The sequence below is a fragment of the Coregonus lavaretus genome, assembly GCF_964263955.1.
Source record: "Coregonus lavaretus genome assembly, chromosome: 30".
NCBI classification, from domain to species: Eukaryota; Metazoa; Chordata; class Actinopteri; order Salmoniformes; family Salmonidae; genus Coregonus; species Coregonus lavaretus.
In genome coordinates, this window is record NC_140017.1 from 5,655,729 (window position 1) to 5,675,343 (window position 19,615).

General features: G+C 42.9%; 1 pseudogene across 1 annotated transcript in view; it reads left to right on the plus strand.

Annotated features, from left to right (window-relative positions):
* The first annotated feature begins 3,554 nt into the window (after window positions 1-3,554).
* The window catches only part of LOC311105723 (tetratricopeptide repeat protein 12-like), a 63,424-nt pseudogene continuing 47,363 nt past the window's right edge, over window positions 3,555-19,615 (plus strand). The window contains exons 1-3 of the transcript in view: window positions 3,555-3,606; window positions 16,313-16,479; window positions 16,735-16,765. The product of the transcript in view is annotated as a tetratricopeptide repeat protein 12-like (transcript). The remainder of the gene's footprint in view (window positions 3,607-16,312; window positions 16,480-16,734; window positions 16,766-19,615) is intronic.

Genomic DNA, 19,615 nt, shown 5'->3' on the forward strand with positions numbered 1-19,615 from the left:
GGTGTCAAGCTTCGATTCCACTTATTATTGGCTTGCAATGTCTCGGTCAAGTTCACTAAATTAGGGGTGCATAGGAACCGTGCGCATAGGCTGTATCTTGGTAATCTGTATCTAGCAATGCCTTGTAAATTCACTAAAAGTATTTTAAAGTATATATTAGGCTATCAATGAGTATGGCAAAGCTAGTCTTCATAGTGCCAGTGAAATTAAGTTGAGCATAGCCAAATGCATCCGTTTAATTAGGCCTAAGGCTGGACAAAGTTGAATTACTGTTTAACTGATGTTGCTATGTGCAATAACAAGTATTGCCTATAGCTTATTAAATGAAACCCTGGCAAGCTGTTGATGTCCTAGGTCAGGGCTCTCCAACCCTGTTCCTGGAGCTCGAGCTATCTTCCTGTAGGTTTTCGCTTCAACCCCAGTTGTAACTAACCTGATTCAGTGTATCAACCAGTTTGGTCATCTATATCTAGCAATGGCTTGTAAATTCACCAAAAGTATATTAAAGTATACATTATACTATCAATGAGTATGGCAAAGCTATTATTCATAGTGTGAGTGAAGTGAAGTTGTTCATCCCCAAATGCATCAGTTTAATTAGGCCTAAGGCTGGACAAAGTTGAATTACTGTTTAACGGATGCCCCGCCTTACTTTTCTCCACACCCCGCAAAAAAAATCAGATGTGTTATTTTTTGCCAAATATATGCGCCGCTTTATTTATAATGCACTGTCTGCTCTCCCTTGAGGCTTTCCCAAGTTGATAGGTAAGAGACCAATCAGCCGCAGATCACGCGCTTAGATCATGTCCGAGCCTAGGATTGGACAGTGAAACACACACGCTCGCATCTGCAGGCGACGTGCACATGTTTAATTTCTCTGTCATGCGGTCATGGCTGGAGCCAGCGCAAATTACTACTATTTATGTGTCCAGGTTAAACGTGGGACGTCCTTCATTATAAATAACAGTCGGTTAAAATCATTATTAATGCATCATTTTCAGATCTATTAGAAGCGATTAATAGACGAAACAACAATGTCATTGAACCAATTGACTGGCCAGAGATCAGGGCATTCATCAGCAAAGACGCAGTGCAAGCTAATAGTATTTTGGACAAACAAATTGAAGTAAAAATGATTGATGAAATCGAAGTGTGTTAGCTGTATGGTGATTTGCGATTCATAACTTACATTTTACCGGTACTACGCCAATGGATAACACCAAGACGAAATGCGTTTGAAGTAATGATGCGCCGTCGAAAACAGCTAGCATGTCCAGCAAAGTACATCGCCAGTGGCACACACCCACTTCGTGCAGATCAGCAGCTCCACAATGATGTGATCGACTGTCTGTCTCCAAAGTGGGGGCTTTTCGTAGCAGCCAGACGAGACAATCGAAGGAGGATGAGGTGAGCAACGTTACTGGGCTCGAATTTAGTCAAGTTTCTCAATATAGATTGATGCTTCTAATTGTGCATGTTCGACATTTTTTATTTTGATGATGATCGAGTATAGCCTATGGCTGGATTCATGTATTTTTTCCAATGCTACATTAATTTGGCAGACCTAATTTGAAGGCTTAGTCTATGAGAGGCCTAATCATAATTGTATTAATATTTTGTTAACGCCTATAGGCTATAGAGATGCATTCAGGTAATTAACTCATTATTATACATCAACATTTTAATTTGATTACAATTATTTATTGTCAATGATTCCTGAATTAGAAAAAAATGTTAAATAGTCTACTCTATTACCCTATACATCACATTCAATTACGAAATTGGATTGCACTTTTACCAGTGTTACATTCATTTGACCTAATTCGAATGATTGCCGTTTATTAACAATATCATATTTTTCCTAGAAAGGGTAGTCTATGATAGGCCTTTATATTTGTATTGTCGTAATTTGTTAAAGCCTTGTTAGGCTATACAATTAAGTAGATTAATGAACTGATAATACAGTCATACATTATTTTTTTCCCAATAATTTTTGAATATGATAGAATATTGCATTCTATTATACATCCTATGTGAATAATGTTCATTCATGTTAATTTGTGTATTAATAATAATAATCTGATAATCAGGCTGAAATGTAATAATTATCCTATATTTCATGTCCATATAGCCTGGACATTTGTTACACGATTATCAAAAGCACTCTGGTAAATGGACCCCCATCTAGAGAGGTTCAAAGAGAGAGGCTTAGCCATACCAGACAGATTCCTGCAATTACCACAAGGCCTTGGATCCTTGCAGTCAGCTCTCTATCTCAATATCCCAGCCCTGGGCACACCGGAATCAATTCACAGGTATTTTAATGAATGTATTGTGTCATTTTTCTATATCAATTAAGTTTGTGGCACACTACTAGTCCTTGTAGATTCATGTCAAACATACTGTGTCTGATATTGTAAAATGTCACCATTTATTCAGGAAATGTAAAATGTTTTTTTTGGGGGGGGCTTAAATGGTCTGTTTTTAACCACGTCAACTCAGATTTCTTCTCTCAATTTTCGCATATATTGTTGTTTAGACCCTAATTTACATCATCTGAAGTGTATGTGTTGTGCCCACCATCGGTTGAGACAGTGTCACGTCTCCTCCCGTTGCTCCCCTCTGGCGCTCTGATTCGCTGGTCTACTGAGCCACCGGTCTGAGTGCACCACCTCGGCAACACCGGAATGGAAACCCAACGCACCCTAATCACCTCCAGCGCACCTGCACCTCATCATCTCATCACCACCCCTATTTAGCCATGGACTGTTCTGGATGATGTTGTGTGTGATTGTTTAGCTTCATGTCATTTACTCTATCTTTGTTATTTCTGTTGCTCATTGGTAAGTAAACCTTGACCTTGTTAATTCCTGCGTCTGCGTCCTTCCTCTTCGTATACTCAGTACGCGTCACAGAATACACACCAAACAAAAATGGATGCAGCAGGAGTTTCCCAGTGCATCGACCAGCACCAGCAGCAGCCTGCCCAGTTGAACGCCGCCATGCAGGAAGTGCTCCAAACTCTGCATAATCTGCCCAGCACTCCAGTTCCACCTCAGGGAGCGGCGAGTGCCCCCGATCCACCTGTTCCCGTGCTATCATCCACTCCTGTGGGAACCCGCACCCTACCGGAGCACTATGACGGTAAAACTACTAAATGTAGCGGCTTCCTGCTACAGGTTTCCCTTTATCTGGCGCGTCAGCCTGGGGCATATCCATCTGACCAAGCCAGGATAGCGTTGGTGATTTCACTTCTTAAAGGAAAGGCGCTGGATTGGGCCACGGCAGTCTGGGACGGAGAGGAGGCAGTGGCACTTCCCTACCCCACCTTCCTCGCTAGGTTCAGGGTGGTGTTTGATCATCCCACGGAGAGAAATGACGGGGGTGAGCATCTCCTCCATCTACAACAGAGAGAGGGGCCCGCGTCCGAGTTCACTCTGAGCTTCCGCACGGTGGTGGCGTCTTCCGGCTGGAATGAGCGTGCTCTGCGCACGGCCTTCAGGAGGGGCTTACGGGAGGACATCAAGACGGAACTCGAATGTCGGGATGTCGAGATGGACCTTGATACCCTCATCACCACATCCATCCATCTTGACGACATGTTGAGTGAGAGACGGGGTTCCCAACACCTACCGGAGCCTCGACGCTCACCCCATCTGAGCTATGAAAGCCGCCCTGCTTCCGAGTCCTCACCCATGGAGGTGGGCAGCACCACCTACACCACCACGGACCACAGATCTCGTGGCGGCTCCCTATCTTGGCGGTATGACTCCCGTCGCCGCTCCGTGAGTGTTACATCAGCTCCTATCACAAAACCATTGTTTTTAGTTCCCATAACGGTGACTGGTTATTCCTTCTCGCCCATTTCTACCGCAATGATAGATTCCGGATCAGCGGGGAACCTTATAGATAGGGAGCTGGTCTCTGAATGGGGGTTGTCCACCGTGCCACTGCCATCTCCGCTACACGTCACCTCACTGGACAATAAACCCCTTGGATCAGGCACCATTACGCACGTCACTCTCCCCATACCTCTCTGTCAACCGGACGGGACCTCCTAGTGTCGACACGGAGCCCTGCCGATCCATCACGACTGGTCTGCCGACGTAATCGTCGGATGTGGTTTCAACAGGCTTCCCGTTGCGACGACCACGAAGATCCATATGCTAGCCCCGGCCCGCTAGCACACGCAATCAACAGCCGTGCTTCCTGCTCGCCTGTGCTGTAGCAGCCATTCGAACTGCTCCCGGTCTCACCTATTGCTGTTCACTGGACCTTATGATCACTCAGCTGCACAGCTGATACCTGCTGGACTGTTCCTTTACACGGTACCCCCATCCTGTTTATCTGTTCTGTTTATCTGTTTAGCCTCAGCCCAAACTTTCGTCGCCATTACCAGTTGTTGTATTAGCTCTCTCGAATATCAGCTGTGATTGCTTTATGCCTCTCTCCCATGTCAAAATGCCTTGCCTATTGCTGTTCCGGTTAGTTCTTATTATACAATTTCACTGTAGAGCCCCCAGTCCCGCTCAACCTGCCTCAGAGAGCTCCTTTGTCCCACCCCCCATACACGCGGAGACTGGCTCAATCGGTGCTCCAGTGATATCTCTTTCATCGTTACCCAACGCTTAGGTATACCTCCACTGTACTTCCATATCCTTGTCTGTACATAATGCCCTGAATCTATTGTACAACGCCCAGAAATCTGCCCCTTTTATTCTCTGTACCCAACGCACTAGAAGACCAGTTCTTAAAGCCTTTAGCCGTATCCTTATTCTACTCCTCCTCTGTTCCTCTGGTGATGTAGAGGTTAACCCAGGCCCTGTAGCCCCCGGTATCACTCCTACTCCCCAGGCGCTATCATTTGTTGACTTCTGTAACAGTAAAAGCCTTGGTTTTTTGCATGTTAACATCAGAAGCCTCCTACCTAAGTTTGAGTTACTCACTGCGTTAGCACACTCCGCCAACCCTGATGTTCTAGCAGTGTCTGAATCCTGGCTTAGGAAGACTACCAAAAACTCTGACATTTCCATCCCCAACTACAACATTTTCCGTCTAGATAGAACTGCCAAAGGGGGCGGAGTTGCAATCTACTGTAGAGATCTCTATCATACTATCCAGGTCTGTGCCCAAACAGTTTGAGCTTCTACTTCTAAAAATCCACCTCTCCAGAAATAAGTCTATCACTGTTGCCGCTTGCTACAGACCCCCCTCAGCCCCCAGCTGTGCCCTGGACACCATATGTGAATTGATTGCCCCCCATCTATCCTCAGAGTTCGTACTGCTTGGTGACCTAAACTGGGATATGCTTAACACCCCGGCCGTCCTACAATCTAAACTAGATGCCCTCAATCTCACACAAATTATCAAGGAACCTACCAGGTACAACCCTAAATCCGTAAACATGGGCACCCTCATAGATATCATCCTGACTAATTTACCCTCTAAATACACCTCCGCTGTCTTCAACCAGGAGCTCAGCAATCACCGCCTCATTGCCTGCGTCCGTAATGGGTCCGCAGTCAAACGACCACCCCTCATCACTGTCAAATGCTCCCTAAAACACTTCAGTGAGCAGGCCTTTCTAATTGACCTGGCACGGGTATCCTGGATGGATATTGACCTCATTCCGTCAGTAGAGGATGCCTGGTTGTTCTTTAAAAGTGCTTTCCTCTCCATCTTAAATAAGCATGCCCCATTCAAAAAATTCAGAACTAAGAACAGATATAGCCCCTCGTTCACCCCAGACTTGACTGCCCTTGACCAGCACAAAAACATCCTGTGGCGTACTGCATTAGCATCGAACAGCCCCCGCGATATGCAACTTCAGTTTCAGGGAAGTCAGGAACCATTATACACAATCAGTTAGGAAAGCAAAGGCTAGCTTTTTAAAACAGAAATTTGCATCCTGTAGCACTAACTCCTAAATGTTTTGGGACACTGTTAGGTTTAAACCCCCAACATTTATAAGAATAACCTGCACAAGAAAAGACACAGAGAATTTAGTATATTTTACTTGCAAGGAGAGTGCTCGGAGACTGCTCAGTTACAATCCTCCAAAACCACTCTGAATCAGTCTCCGCTCCTCTTGCATTTTATTAAGTTAGGAACGCCCTAGTTACAGAAGGTTTCAACTGCTAATGGGGAAGGGTGCATAAACAGATCCAGTTGAAACCAGTTCACATATTCCATTATCTGAGTGTGACTTCTTCTATCTTGGCACACTGTCCGAGCGTGCCCACATTCTGAGATTAGTTGTTTTTCTAACTCATGCAGCTGGTTCCTCCTCGCTGGACGCGACCTTGACTGCTAATCTTCCTCACATTCACTCGTCCTGTAATCATACTCACACAAGCACACATTATGAAAACAACAATTCAGTACTGAAATGGCATAATGAAATATAGTAAATGAGTAGAATAACTTATGTACAATTTCTCCAACAGACACTGTAAAGTCCATGTAGAATAAGAGCACCTCCTCCCATCTGCCCACTGCACTGAGGCTAGGAAACACTGTCACTACCGATAAATCTACGATAATCGGACATTTCAATAAGCATTTTGCTACGGCTGGCCATGCTTTCCACCTGTGGCTATCCCTACCCCGGCCACAAGCTCGGCACCCCCCCCCCCCCCCCCCCCCGCTTCTCCTTCACCCAAAATCAGCTAGCTGATGTTCTGAAAGAGCTGCAAAATCTGGACCCCTACAAATCAGCTGGGCTAGACAATCTGGACCCTTTCTTTCTAAAATTAGCCGCCGAAATTGTAGCAACCCCTATTACTAGCCTGTTCAACCTCTCTTTCGTATCATCTGAGATCCCCAGAGATTGGAAAGCTGCCGCGGTCATCCCCCTCTTCAAAGGGGGTGACACTCTAGATCCAAACTGTTACAGACCTATATCCATCCTGCCCTGCCTTTCGAAAGTATTTGAAAGCCAAGTTAACAAACAGATCACCGTCCATTTCGAATCCCACCGTACCTTCTCCGCTATGCAATCTGGTTTCCGAGCTGGTCATGGGTGCACCTCAGCCACGCTAAAGGTCCTAAACGATATTATAACCGCGATCGATAAAATACAGTACTTTGCAGCCGTCTTCATCGACCTGGCAAAGGCTTTCGACTCTGTCAATCACCACATTCTTATTGGCAGACTAAATAGCCTTGGTTTCTCAAATGACTGCCTCGCCTGGTTCACCAACTACTTCTCAGATAGAGTTCAATGTGTCAAATCGGAGGGCCTGTTGTCTGGACCTCTGGCAGTCTCTATGGGGGTGCCACAGGGTTCAATTCTCGGGCCGACTCTAATCTCTGTGTATATCAATGATGTCGCTCTTGCTGCTGGTGACTCTCAGATCCACCTCTACGCAGACGACACCATTTTGTATACATCTGGCCCTTCATTGGACACTGTGTTAACAAACCTCCAAACGAGCTTCAATGCCATACAACACTCCTTCCGTAGCCTCCAACTGCTCTTAAACGCTAGTAAAACTAAATGCATGCTCTTCAATCGAACGCTGCTTGTACCCGCCTGCCCGACTAGAATCACTACTCTCGGCGGGTCTGACTTAGAATATGTGGACAACTACAAATACCTAGGTGTCTGGTTAGACCGTAAACTCTCCTTCCAGACTCACATTAAGCATATCCAATCCAAAGTTAAATCTAGAATTGGCTTCCTATTTCGCAACAAAGCCTCCTTCACTCATACTGCTAAACATGCCCTCGTAAAACTGACTATCCTACCGATCCTTGACTTCGGCGATGTCATTTACAAAATAGCCTCCAACACTCTACTCAGCAAATTGGATGTAGTCTATCACAGTGCCATCCATTTTGTCACCAAAGCCTCATATACTACCCACCATTGTGACCTGTACGCACTCGTTGGCTGGCCTTCACTACATATTCGTCGCCAAACCCACTGGCTCCAGGTCATCTATAAATCACTGCTAGGCAAATCCCCGCCTTATCTTAGCTCATTGGTCACCATAGCAACACCCACCCGTAGTATGCGCTCCAGCAGGTATATCTCACTGGTCATCCCCAAAGCCAACACCTCCTTTGGCCGCCATTCCTTCCAGTTCTCTGCTGCTAATGACTGGAACGAACTGCAAAAATCTCTGAAGCTGGAGACTCTTATCTCCCTCACTAACTTTAAGCATCAGTTGTCAGAGCAGCTTACCGATCACTGCACCTGTACACAGCCCATCTGTAATTAGCCCACCCAACTACCTCATCCCCATATTGTTATTTATTTTGCTCATTTGCACCCCAGTAACTCTATTTGCACATCTTCTGCACATCTATCACTCCAGTGTTGAAACTAAATTGTAATTATTTTGCACTATGGCCTATTTATTGACTTACCTCCATAACTTACTACATTTGCACACACTGTATATATATGTTATATTGTGCTATTGACTGTATGTTTTGTTTTATCCCATGTGTAACTCTGTGTTGTTGTTTTTATCGCACTGCTTTGCTTTATCTTGGCCAGGTCGCAGTTGTAAATGAGAACTTGTTCTCAACTGGCTTACCTGGTTAAATAAAGGTTAAATAAAAAAATTAAAAATCACATCATGACAAGCTAACAATGTATGGTTAAATCACCATGACAAGCTAACACTTTATGGTTAAATAGTTAATCACAACATGACAATAAGAGGCCTGAAACAGAGCCAGGAAATGGTTCAGGGAATTGTGAAACAGAGCCAGGAAATGGCTCAGGGAATTGTGAAACAGAGCCAGGAAATGGCTCAGGGAATTGTGAAACAGAGCCAGGAAATGGCTCAGGGATTTTTGAGGACTAATTGTTATTTCAGAAAATTGACCTGTTATGTTTAAGAATCAATTAAAGGGTTAGAACTGTAGAACAGAGCCAGAAAAGGAAATGGCTCAGTATTCTGTCTCACACAAGGACAAATCCAGGAAATGGCTCAGTATATGCCTATGGAGCAAAAAACACTTAAAGGGTTAACAGAGCCAGGAAATGGCTTGGTCCCGCCACCATTGTTTCAGGAAACAGATTGAGTAGAAGGAAAGGAAGTCAGATTGTGCTGCCATTATAAAATAAGGAAATGGGCGGAGCGGTAAAGAGGGGACCCATGGTTCTTTGATTAGTATAAGGACGAAATTTGCCACATCAGGATTAGACTACAGTAGCTAGGTATCTACTTTAGATGAGTGAGGTGCACAGTCATTTCAGGGTAATGCAACAATAGAGAATAGTCTACTGCTGAAGGCAGGCTCCAACCTTGAACATTCCCAAGAAAGACCCAAGGTGTTCCTGTATAAATCCAGAAAATAACAGTGACTATGGAGTAGTACTAACTGAATGAAGCAGGTCACAACCATTTCCAGAGGAGTGACAAAGTCAATACATCTTTAAAGGGATAGTTCACCCAAATTACAAAATGTAATTGGTTTCCTTACCCTGTAAGCAGTATATGCAGTATAACTTACCTTGTCTGACTGCTTACAGGGTAAGGAAACCATTTTTTAAAAAACAAGCCAACACTCGCAAGGCTGCCAGATGTCTTCCCCCTCAGGAGGCTGAAAAGATTTGGCATGGGCCATCGGATCCTCAAGAAGTTCTACAGCTGCTCTGTTGAGAGCATCTTGACTGGCTGCATCACCGCTTAGTATGGCAAATGCATCTCCCTCGACCACAAAGCGCAACAGAGGGTGGTGCGGACAGCCCAGTACATCACTGGGGCAGATCTCCCTGCCATCCAGGACCTCTCTATCAGGCGGTGTCCTGATAGAGAGGAAGACCAGATTTTTTTATTTTTAAACAAGCCAACACTCGCAAGGCTGCCAGATGGCACGACAGTGCCTCTTCCCCCTCAGGAGGCTGAAAAGATTTGGCATGGGCCGTCGGATCCTCAAGAAGTTCTACAGCTGCTCTGTCGAGAGCATCTTGACTGGCTGCATCACCGCTTAGTATGGCAAATGCATCTCCCTCGACCACAAAGCGCAACAGAGGGTGGTGCGGACAGCCCAGTACATCACTGGGGCAGAGCTCCCTGCCATCCAGGACCTCTCTATCAGGCGGTGTCCTAATAGAGAGGAAGACCTGAAAAATTACCAAAGACTCCAGCCACCCAAGCCATAAACTGTTCACTCTGCTACCGTCTGGCAAACGGTACCGCAGCATTGGCTCGCGGACCAACAGGCTTAGAGACAGCTTCACCCCCAAGCCATAAGACTGCTAAATAGCCATAAGACTGCTAAATAGTTAATTAAATGGTTACCCGGTCTATCTGCACTGACCCTATCTTGCACTGAGTCTATGAACACTCACAAAACTATACATACACACTGCACACTCACATGTGTCATGAGAATTTCTATCTCTAATTCAACCTAAGCTTGAATCATTACCAGGGGTTGTAAGGCTCTGGTTTTAATCATAAATGATTCAAGGTCCACAACCAGCAAGAATGATCTGTATTTTTATTCATGGAGAGCTCTGGCGCCAAAAAACATACATACAGCTTTTATATCCCTTGACACACAAAGGCTCTTTGCTCCGCCCACCTTTTCACAGCTTCTCAGTCCCCTTCACCCTGGAATGCTTTCTCAGCAGTTTCTAACTCCTCCCCCTCTGTTAGTGGGTTGACACTACATTATAACTCTTAACACACATTTATACTGTATTTGGGGTGAAATCCTTTAGTCATTATTCTTAAAAACCTGTTGCATTGATGTTCTTAAAATGTAAACCTATTGTTTAATAACTTCATACTTATAACCAATGTTTATTCAATCCATCATCCTAGTAGTAAAAACGATATCCCATTGTTCACATAACGAAACGAAATTATTTTTTTAGAATCCACCATTTATTTTCATACACCACTGGTGTTACCCAACCTATACAATAAAGTAATAACCATTTGAATTCATCAAAGCACTTCCTTCCAGTAAAGTCTTTAGACCTCTACTTGAAATTTTCCAGCTCAATCTAACTCGCTGGACTGTCTATTTTTTCCCGCTAACCAGAGCCATAAATTATTCTCCTTTGTCCTCAACTCAATTTTCACAGCTCTATCGCCATTTCAGTTCGCTATTCAATTTCTTTAACTGTTCTCTCTGATTCGGCCCTAATTAATAAAACAAATACTTGATATCGTTGATAAGCATACATTTAATGATATTTCTATCATCTGAACTATGTACTGTCTCTCACCCCCCAACCACGCTTCAAATCTTCCATTCAACATCAACAAACCAAATCCTCAGTATCCGGTTACCATTCATACCAGCCGTTGAATTCCCTCATACACACAGATTTCACCTTATGCCATTCAAATGCCCAATAAAACATAATAGTTCAATGGAACCCTCTATTGGCTCTCTACTATTTATACATTACTTCTATAACCACATTAGTTATGGTCCGATTACCCATTAAACCTTATCACATAACCTTATCACATAATCAAACAACGGCACAACCTTAAACTCATATCGGCCGGCTGGTAGCCCAGTAACCAAGAGCACCGTGTCAGCAACCGAGAGGTCACCGGTTCCAATCCCCGAGCCGACCAGGCGAAAAATCTGCCGATGTGCCCCCGAGCAAGGCACCCAACCCCAATTGCTCCTGCAAGTCGCTCCGGACCAGAGCGTCTGCCAAATGACCAAAAATGCAAATGTAAATATTCTCTACTTTCTCACCCATGACATACGTCTACGTTTGGGTGAGAAAGTTCATACGTATATATCGTTAGAAATGTATAGGTACCTCCACATCGAGATGCCCAATAAATCCATACCTCTTCTCCCAAATGGATCTATAAAACATATTTCTTTGATCTCTTCCTAACATATATCTTTCATCCCCCGTTAATTCTCGGACCTCTTTAGAATATTTATTTCCCATGGTGGAAAAATAAGAAATCCCCTCATTTAGTAATAATTCAATCCAGAATTATTTTCCTGGGACTTATTATTAGGTGCGACTCTTGAGCCAATGTTTATGATCTGCTTTTGTAATGGACCATTTAAATTATCCAACCCGTAACCCAGAGTTTTTTTTTTTAAACCCCAGTTTCATGAAAGGGATCGAACAACCATTTTTTCTCACGCGACCTATTTTAGTTCCTTCCTTGAAACAATTATCACGTATTTCGATGGATCATTAAGTCTCACACGTAAACAACCTTATACGATTTTTTGCTAACACTATCCGTAACCTAGAGGTCGTAACTGCTCCAGTTTCATGAAATAGACAGAGTTAGAGCAAATCCCCAGTTGTTAATGCGACTTTCGACTTGTTTAATATATCTATCTCACACGACGATAATTATCCCCCTTCCTGTTTATATTGTAAAGACTGTATCTCGTACAATCTCAATATTAACTAGATTATTTTGGTAATAGCTATTCACCTAGTGTCAATTTCGGACCCCCCTTCCTTCCTTTATAATAATAATAATTTCCTTAAATAGTTAATTAAATGGTTACCCGGTCTATCTGCGCTGACCCTATCTTGCACTGAGTCTATGCACACTCACAAAACTAAACATACACACTGCACACTCACATGTGTCATGAGAATTTCTATCTCTAAATCAACCTAAGCTTGAATCATTACCAGGGGTTGTAAGGCTCTGGTTTTAATCATAAATGATTCAAGGTCCACAACCAGCAAGAATGATCTGTATTTTTATTCATGGAGAGCTCTGGCGCCAAAAAACATACATACAGCTTTTATATCCCTTTTCACAGCTTCTCAGTCCCCTTCACCCTGGAATGCTTTCTCAGCAGTTTCTAACTCCTCCCCCTCTGTTAGTGGGTTGAAACTACATTATAACTCTTAACACTGTTCGCACATTTATACTGTATTTGGGGTGAAATCCTTTAGTCATTATTCTTAAAATACAAATTAATCTAACAACATGACACTGACAGTCTCACAGAAAACCTACACACATTCACATACAGTACAGTCAACAGTTTGGACAAACCTACTCACTTCACAGGGTTTTCTTTATTTTTACTATTTTCTACATTGTAGAATAATAGTGAAGACATCAAAACTGTGAACTAACACATATGGAATCATGTAGTAACCAAAAAAGTGTTAAACAAATCAACGTTTATTTTATATTTGAGATTCTTCGAAGTAGCCACCCTTTGCCTCGATGACAGCTTTGCACACTATTGGCGTTTTCTCAACCAGCTTCATGAGGTAGTCACCTGGAATGCATTTCAATTAACAGATGTGCCTTGTTAATTTGTGGAATTTCTTTCCTTCTTAATGTGTTTGAGGCAATCAATTGTGTTGTGACAAGGTAGGGGTGGTATACAGAAGATAGCCCTATTTGGTAAAAGACCAAGTCCATATTATGGCAAGAACAGCTCAAATAAGCAAAGAGAAACGACAGTCCATCATTACTTTAAGACATGAAGGTCAGTCAATCCAAAAAATGTCAAGAACTTTGAAAATTTCTTCAAGTGTAGTCGCAAAAACCATCAAGCGCTATGATGAAACTGGCTTTCATAAGGACCGCCACAGGAAAGAAAGACCCAGAGTTACCTCTGCTGCAGAGGATAAGTTCATTAGAGTTACCAGCCTCAGAAATTGCAGCCCAAATAAATGCTTCACAGAGTTTAAGTAACAGACACATCAACAGAGGAGACTGCGTGAATCAGGCCTTCATGGTCGAATTGCTGCAAAGAAAATAAACCACTACTAAAGGACATCAATAAGAAGAAGAGACTTGCTTGGGCCAAGAAACATGAGCAATGGACATTAGACCGGTGGAAATCTGTCCTTTGGTCTGATGAGCCCAAATTTGAGATTTTTGGTTCCAACGGCCGTCTTTGTGAGACGCAAAGTAGGTGAACGGTTGATCTCTGCATGTGTAGTTTCCACCGTGAAGCATGGAGGAGGAGGTGTGATAGCGCTTTGCTGGTGACACTGTCTGTGATTTATTTAGAATTCTGCAGTGATATGCCATGCCATCTGGTTTGCGCTTAATGGGACTATCATTTGTTTTTCAACAGGACAATGACCCAACACACCTCCAGGCTGTGTAAGGGCTATTTGACCAAGAAGGAGAGTGATGGAGTGCTGCATCAATGACCTGACCTCCACAATCACCTGACCTCAACCCAATTGAGATGGTTTGGGATGAGTTGGACCGCAGAGTGAAAGAAAAGAAGCCAACAAGTGATCAGCATATATGGGAACTCCTTCAAGACTGTTGGAAAAGTATTCCAGGTGAAGCTGGTTGAGAGAATGCCAAGAGTGTGCAAAGCTGTCATCAAGGCAAAGGGTGGCTATTTGAAGAATCTAAAATCTAAAATATATTTTCATTTGTTTAACACTTTTTTGCTTACTACATGATTCCATATGTGTTATTTAATAGTTTTGATGTGTTCACTATTGTTCTACAATGTAGAAAATAGTAAAAATAAAGAAAAACCCTTGAATGAGTTGCTGCGTCCAAACGTTTGACAGGTACTGTATATATATATATAAAACGTATTTACATAAGTATTCAGACCCTTTGCTATGAGACTTGAAATTGAGCTCAGGTGCATCCTGTTTACATTGATAATCCTTGAGATTTTTCTACAACTTGATTGGGAGTCCACTTGTGGTAAATTCAATTGATTGGACATGATTTGGAAAGGCACACACCTGTCTGTATAAGGCCCCACAGTTGACAGTGCATGTCAGAGCAAAAAACAAGCCATGAGGTCGAAGGAATTGTCCATAGAGCTCCGAGACAGGATTGTGTCGAGGCACAGATCTGGGGAAGGGTACCAAAAAATGTCTGCATATTGAAAGTCCCCAAGAACACAGTGGCCTCCATCATTCTTAAATGGAAGAACCAAGACTCTTCCTAGAGCTGGCCGCCCGCCCAAACTGAGCAATCAGGGGAGAAGGGCCTTAGTCAGGGAGGTGACCAAGAACCCGATGGTCACTCTGACAGAGCTCCAGAGTTCAACCATCTCTGCAGCACTCCACCAATCAGGCCTTTATGGTAGAGTGGCAGACGGAAGCCACTCCTCAGTAAAAGGCACATGACAGCCCGCTTGGAGTTTGCCAATAGGCAGCTAAAGGACTCTCAGACCATGAGAAACAAGATTCTCTGGTCTGATGAAACCAAGATTGAACTCTTTGGCCTGAATGCCAAGTGTCATGTCTGGAGGAAACCTGGCACCATCCCTACAGTGAAGCATGTTGGTGGCAGCATAATGCTGTGGGGATGTTTTTCAGCAGCAGGGACTGGGAGACTAGTCAGGATCGAGGGAAAGATGAACGGATCAAAGTACAGAGATCCTTGATGAAAACCTGCTTCAGAGCACTCAGGACCTCAGACTGGGGCGAAGGTTCACCTTCCAACAGGACAATGACCCTAGGCACACAGCCAAGACAACGCAGGATTGGCTTCGCGACAAGTTTCTGAATGTCCTTGTGGGGCCCAGCCAGAGCCCGGACTTGAACCCGATTGAACCTCTCTGGAGAGACGTGAAAATAGCTGTGCAGCGACGCTCCCCACCCAACCTGACAGAGCTTGAGAGGATCTGCAGAGAAGAATGGGAGAAACTCCCTAAATACAGGTGTGCCAAGCTTGTAGTGTCATACCCAAGAAGACTCAAGTCTGTAATCACTGCCAAAGGTGCTTCAACAAAGTACTGAGTAAAGGGTCTGAATATTTTAATAATAATACTGTAAGTGTGATATTTATATTTTAAATTTTTCTAAGAACCTGTTTTTGCTTTGTCATTATGGGGTATTGTGTGTAGATTGATAAGGAAAATCCATTTTAGAAAAAGGCTGTAACGTAACAAAATGTGGAAAAAGTCAAGGATTCTGAATACTTTACGAATGCACTGTACACACACACACATACAGTACATGTACATAACACACACACGCACAACGACAACATAAACACACACACACAAGCATACTGACACACACACACTTTACACTCATATGTTGCTGCTACTCTGTTCTTTATTTTACTCTTATTATTATCTATCCAGATGCCTAGTCACTTTACCCTGTCTTCATGTAAATATCTACCTCAATTACTTCGTACCCCTCCCTGCACAATGATCTGGTACCGGTACTCCCTCTATATAGCTTAATTCTTGTTTATTTTATTCCTCTTGTGTTATCATTTTCATTTGTATTATGTATTTTTTAAACTCTGCATCATTGGGAAGAGCTCGTATGCAAGCATTTCACACCCGTTTTATTTGGCGCATGTGACAAATAAAATGTGATTTGATTTAATCTCTTTAATTACTCTATGTAATCTGTGATGTTCTTATATAGTCCTGGTCAAGGAACTGAACTCCTCTGATGTAACGTCTCAGCAGAGTACTGTAGAAAAGGCTGATTGCTACATAGCTGCCTTGAAGGAGGAGGAGGAACCATGCAAAACAATCCTCAACAGGACAGTGATAAACACCAATCCCTCACAACGGGCGCCTGCACCGACGGTAACAGCTCAATACTCATGTCTCTCTCTGCACAAAGCAAGCACATATTGATTTTTCAGATCGAATCCCAATCTACTACCAATCTTTCCTGTGGTCTGTAATAGGTTGGTTATGTGTTCGTTGTATAACGGCAGGTTAAACAATGCATCCTTAAACAGTATTTAGCTTATTCTGTTTTTGTAATTTTGAGTAATTTGATGTCACGCTGCAGAAAAAAATGTTTTTGAATATTTTTCTCCTATTCTTTTCTTTCAGGGTTCACAAAATTATCCCAGTTCAATTGCAGGTGCGTGACGCTGAAATGGGTCTCTCTTTTGCTTTATGATGAGATTATAAGGTTTGGGACATGGGCGGTGTGTTCAATAGGGCGATATGGGCGACGCACTGCCAAACGGGAAAAGGAAGGGATTTTTTTTCTAATCAATTATATCATGGCAACAGTAGTTCAGTGTTCACGTCTGATCTGCCAGCCACTAAATGTCCAATCAGGCTAAAGTCGTGCTTCAAATGTCCCCGCCCGTTTTGGGGCGATTTCAGTCAGGTTGAAAATCGCCCAGAAGTCTCTCATAGCCTCTAATGTAAAATATTTTTTTTTCAAATTTCTGAGCTTTCAATACATTCTCTATGGGTGTCTGAGGGCTTGCACTTACGCGCTTTCGTCATACGTAACGTAACGTAACCATGAACGGCAGACAGCAACGCTTGGACAGCGACTGGTGTAACCGACATGCACCATCTTTCAGAAAAGATTAAGAAAAATGAGCTGTCAAAGACCCACATTGATAGCTGTTTGAGATTGTCTGCTTTGGTGAGAGTGAATATTGCCACTCAACTGGATGAGGGATACAGGCTAGCTGTCCGCCGCCACAACGATGAGGTTAGCAACAGCAGAGTCGTGAACACTGTCTACGAGAATCGAGACGACCTCATAGAATGTTTTGAAGCCATCCGGACGGGTTCATTGGGTTCATTTGACCAGCCCACCGTACCAGAAGCTACAGAATAAGGACATCGATGCTGTCTTTATCAAACGTGCCCTCGACATCTTCGCAAGCAGTGTGCAGGCCATAAGGTAAGATAAAGATTAAACAATATCATTCGATCTTTCTCAAAGCAGAGCTTTATTTGAAAATGTATGCATGAAAGGAGACTGCATTTGTGTTTGAAATTACATTATTGTCATTATATATGGCCAGTGGTGTAATCTATCTTATTTTATATACTATGTGTACTGTACAGTGGTGCTCATAAGTGTATGAACACATTCTAAAGCTGACTAAAAAGAGGAATAAAAAAATAAAAAAATCATCTTTTGGAAATTGATCTTAATGACTTAATTAAAAAAGTTGGAAAATCCAACCTTTAAGGACACCAATTTTCTTTTCTTTTTTATTCCTCTTTTTAGTCAACTTTAGCATGGGATCATAAGCTTATGAGCACCACTGTATACTGTGCTGAACATCCAGGCTATGTGAGACACAAAGGCTAACTTAAACACTAAAGACTTTATGCATCCCTGCCCATTTTAAGTGGAACTGAAGTATTTGTACTATACATGGATACATTGCATATACCTGTGCATCACATAGACAACAATACTGTACAAAGCCAACAAACACATTGGTCTGTTTGCCTTCAGGGACTCCTCTCAACAGCAGCTGCAAGAAGCAACAGGAGCCAAAAGACCCAGAACAGCTTTGAGAGAAGAGGAGAAGCAGAGGCTGTCTGAAGAGCTCTGCAACACCATCCTGGATCACACCAAAGAAAGGTTCTCTTTCTCTGGCCACCTTGTGAGTGCTACCTTACTGCAAGCAGACATGTTTGAAAGGTACTGCCATTCAAAAAAATAAAAAAATCTGTTCATGTTCATTTTTACAAATCTATACAATTGGCCAGAATATGGTTGTTCATATTTACAAATCTATACAATTGGCCAGAATATGGTTGTTCATTTTTACAAAGCCATACATATTGTTTATGCAGTGTTGAGGAATGTGAAAGAACACCCTTGATTATTTTTACTGTGATAACTTATTTTGCTTTTGTAAGCCAACACTTTTGAGATCAGTCAATAAATGCTTCTGGTATTGACTTATATGCTGCCCCTGTCTTCATGTTGTTGCTGGACATATCTTTTTAAAAATGTGTGTAGGTCACCTAAATCATCAGAAAAATTGCCCCTCCTGAGAATTTTTTCAGGAGCCGCCACTGGTTTGGGACAACCATATAAGTAATAATTTAGGAACAACTCCTTCATTTGAGCAAGGTACTCAAGATGTGTAGCAGATCGGGATCTGTGAAACTCACTTATCAGCCTGAAGTGTCTCCAGTTCGATGACGAATAGCTAGCTTTTCGGTAGCGCGACTGGGTAAGACGCTTCAGGAGGGCGGTGGCGCGTGTTTGCGAGTCAGAGGTCATGGGTCCGAGCCTTTGTATGAGCCGAATCAGGAGGAAGCGGTACTCGCTAAGTAAGCAGCGTGACGCAAAAAAGTTTGGGTAGCGTCTGCCTCTGTATACAGTACATGTATCTCAAGTTAGGAATCGTCCCTTTAAAGGGGCCATCTGCATTTTATAAACAATGTAATTGTAAACAAACACTGTATAGCCTCAAAACATGGTTAAAACTATCATTTTGATCTCATGGATGGTCAGTCCTTGAATTCGTAGCTCTGTCAATGAATTTGAGAGTGTTTACATTTCTCCAGCCCCATCCCTCATCTATTTACCAAAACACTGGCGGGATGACCGCTTTGTTGTGCTTACATGGTACTACTTCATACTGCCCAGAGCACTGGGTCTATTTAATCTACAACTCCACCTTTAATTGCACTATCCCTAAACATCAATCAGCTTCACTCAGAATAAATAGGATTCAAATATACAGTGGCTTGCGAAAGTATTCACCCCCCTTGGCATTTTTCCTATTTTGTTGCCTTACAACCTGGAATTAAAATGGATTGTGAAACAAACAAGAAATAAGACAAAAAAACAGAAAACTTGAGCGTGCATATCTATTCACCCCCCCCCCCATCTAGCAACTGTGATTTTTGCCCATTCTTCAAGGCAAAACTGCTTCAGCTCCTTCAAGTTGTATGGGTTCCGCTGGTGTACAGCAATCTTTAAGTCATACCACAG